Raw genomic sequence first — 4006 nt, 5'->3', positions numbered from 1 at the left:
AGATCTTGGATCTTTAAAGACTTATTCCTCAGCATTTCCTTCTCTCAACCCTCATGTCATGAGGTAGGCTATTGAATATTGTACACAATCTTTAGGTGCTAGAATTTATGGATGTCTCTGAATAGTCCAAAATGTTCAAATTTCAGATTTTTTTTGTATTATAAGAAATGATTAAAGAATCACTTGAGGTTTAGAGCAACATTATTCACGTTCTTGCTGAGAGTTAGTCGAGAACATTGATGCCGCTTCGGTGGCTGCAGTCCTTTGAATATGAAGCAACAGCCAGGGTGGTTATTAGCTCAGCTTGGCATTAAGACCACAGAGAAAACAAATTGGCCATTCCAGGACCTCTAAAGATCACCGATTTACAAACTACATCTTGTTTGCTCAATCTGCACATAAATCCAACAGAAAAAATGACAATTTGAAGTTTTATGAAGGGATATGTGGCCCAGGCTATGTGTTTGCCTCCAGTCTTTATGCTAAACTAAGCCAACAACTATGAATGGACAAATTATACTTTTTTTACAAACTCCCCAACTCCTGAAAGAGCGTTACAGTGGATAGGTCAATGCTAGTGCTGTCTAATATTAAGCAGAGAAAGAAATACTTGTGTCCTTTGTAATTCTGTTTACAGACTCAGCGTCTCTGCGGGTGAAGAGACTTTGTGATTTGCCCTGAGGAGGGGAAGAATGGGAGTCATGGGAAACAGGCTGGTGAAATGTGCTAGTGGCTGCCGGAGTATAAACGCTGCACTCCAGGTGTGTCCCTGAGGCACAACACACAAACAAATGCTCTCAACACACACACATGCACGCCTTAGCCAAACAACTGTCCAGATGCCACCAACACTGTAATCAAGTGGATAAGGATTCTCTGTCCTCCTCGCTCTATCCTCCTGTTTCTTCCCCCAGCCTCTTCCTCCCTTCCTGTCCGTCTGTCGACTCTTTCTCATTCATCTGTTGCCTATTTGAAGCAGACCACACACCTAACACAAACAACGCTGGCTGCCAGAGTGTACAGACATGCTATCTGCGTTATAATACTTGATATCAAAGATTATTAGCTTAGCTCTAATTCCCCTGGTCAGATCAGGTGGAAATAACATAAGGTCCTTATATTTATTAAATCACATTTAATGGTAGTGCCAACTGATTTCAATTTATGAGCTAAGGAAGACTTCTCTTTGGTCTACATCTCTAAAAACTCGGCAACTCACATCAAAACAATCTAGAATCTATTACCTGCACTAAAGGTACGAGGAATAATGTCTAATTTAGGTTTGGGGACAACTGTCTCTTTAGACCTTTCAAGAACAGGTAAAGGTAGAATTTGGTTGGGTGAAACTGCAAGTCTTATGTAAAATAATGTGCCGTCATTTTTAACTTTGTATTCTGAGTGGCTGTGGTCCCAGGTGGCGTTTGTTTGACAGGTCCTCTCTAAGGACAAAAAGGCCAACAGACCAAAGGACCTGGCCGATGGATGAACCATGCTGCTGTCCTCCTTTTTTTCATTTATTCATCCCTGTTCCCATTTTACTCATCCCTTCTTCATTTCAATTCTTATTCTCTCCCCCTTTCGCCCTAATCTGCTCATCTTTCTTCTGTCTATCTTTTTGCCATCGCTAACCATCCCAACTGTGGCTCTGATGAATAAATGCATCAGTCACATGGTAGGGGTGATACACAGGTCATTTAGCACAATACCATATGGTGCAACTGTCGAGCTTCATAAAGTTTTTAAAGTCATAGCACTGCGTCAAATATCTGTTTCTGTGTACAGGTTCCTCTCAGTCTCAGTGGTAAATGACCATTTTAGCTTTGCTGCCACACATCATGCTCAATATTAAAGTCAATAAAGAAATGCTGGCCCAGACATCCTTTTCCCTGCCATACAAGTCTGTGGCCTGAAGGTAATCTTTCTTTTTTTCTTCCACCTTCAACAGTTGTACTTATAATACCGCTCAGGAATAAGAAAAATGTGTGCAGTTTAGATCAGCAGCTGTCTTACTGTGTGTGAATTAAGGTGATATATGACAGATCTTCCATTTGTAAAACCTGGATGGTACAGCAAGGGACTTTGTGTCGAGACACTATAGATAAAAAGTAAAAACTTTGACAGCCAATTATATTCAGTTTGACAGTGAGAAGGTTTAGGGAAGTGTTACGCACACAAACACATTGTCTTTTTTTAAATTGAAAATGAATACACATAATTTTGCATTCATATGTTGTCCTCCAAGAGGCAGCTCCTTTGGTGAACTAAGCATTTGTAAAACACTTTAGTTGAAAGCCTTTAAACTGATAATCCACAAAACAGTCGTTTTCTTGCTTTGGTCTGTAATAAGAAGTCACCTTTGGTGTTTGCTCTGCACGAACACATTGTAATAGTAAAAATGATCAAACTCCACCGCATCCTCCTGTATTTCCTCTGCCTTCCTATAATTACAAGCAAGCCACCATTGTTGGCTTTGACCAACAAAGAAAGCTGATTTCCTGTAGGGAGAGGATTTCTCCCAGGAAACAGGAACCCCATCATTTGTGTTTATACAAGCACATTCTTAAGCTTGGATTGGGTGATGGACCAATATTTATTTAAAGGTATCAATCAGCAAGAGTAAGAAAGCAGTAGATTCTGTTCTCAGAAATTGTTGTTATTAATAAAGAAAAGGTTGTCCCTAAAAGATTAAAACTGCAACCTGCTGCAATTCAGAAGCTGCAGGAATAATGTGATTTTTGTTTGATATTTGACAGACGTTGCATGGACACACACCTAGAGAGAGAGAATCACTCACTTTGAAAGAAGTCATCTTTCTGCAAACACACTTAATATTACATTCAAACTAAGAACGCTGACACTTTCTCGCTCTCTTTTGTGTTCACACATGAAGGCACACACACAGACACACCTGAAGCCCCCTGCCCTACATTTCCCAGAACAAGAGATAACCCTAGGCATGGGGCTTGGCAACAGTGTCACCTTGTCTTTCACACACACACACACACACACACACACACACACACACACACACACACACACACACACACACACACACACACACACACACACACACAGACACAGACACAGACACAGACACACACACACACACACACACACACACACACACACACACACACACACACACACACACACACACACACACACACACACACACACACACACACACACACACACACACACACACACACACACAATAAACTGCATTCTAACCAACAGAATAAACATGGAGTGTTTGTCTTATGAGCTTAAGAAATAGACCTACACAAGTTCAAGTAGAGTTGAAACATACAAGGGCGCAGGTAGGGCTACTCACTCACACACATACACTCAGACACACTGAAAAGCACTTCATGCTGTGACTTTCAACTTGTTTTCTGCTGGACACACACACAGACACTTAAACACACCATTAAGACCTTGCTCTTTCTTGAGCACTGTGTTAATAACAAGCAGCAGGTTAATATGAGGGCAGCAGCAGACTGAAGTGTCCGCAGCCTACTGATTAGCCAAACTAGCACAGTTATTAACCGGTTTGTCATCTGAAACCAGACCAGCCGTTCTTAGAGGACTGCTAACCTGACAGCTATTATAAAGATAATGCTCTTATCCGTTTAAAAACAGCAATTCGTTTTTGGTAATACGTTTTTAATCTAATGACCAAAGTTTGATGTAATATGCATAGACAGTACACCAGCTCTTTTCTAAGTTGCACACACAGGATTGCCAGGGAATTTTGCACAGACTTTCAAAGTCCCATCAGGATGAATTGTCATCATTTTGGTCATCCTTGAATCTTATGTATGACCATCACCAAAACAAAATGTCAATATTTCCATTTAGGACTATATTCTTGCAAAACTAATGACATTTTCCCAACTTAACGTTAGACTAGCACATTTAAGCTTGCTAACAAGCCAAACTAAGATTGAACTCTAGGAAAACCTTATAACTCCTAATCATTGGCATGTTAACATTGTAATGGTGA

Source organism: Eleginops maclovinus, chromosome 3, assembly GCF_036324505.1.
Source record: "Eleginops maclovinus isolate JMC-PN-2008 ecotype Puerto Natales chromosome 3, JC_Emac_rtc_rv5, whole genome shotgun sequence".
NCBI classification, from domain to species: domain Eukaryota; kingdom Metazoa; phylum Chordata; class Actinopteri; order Perciformes; family Eleginopidae; genus Eleginops; species Eleginops maclovinus.
Note: the sequence above shows the minus strand (reverse complement) of the source record.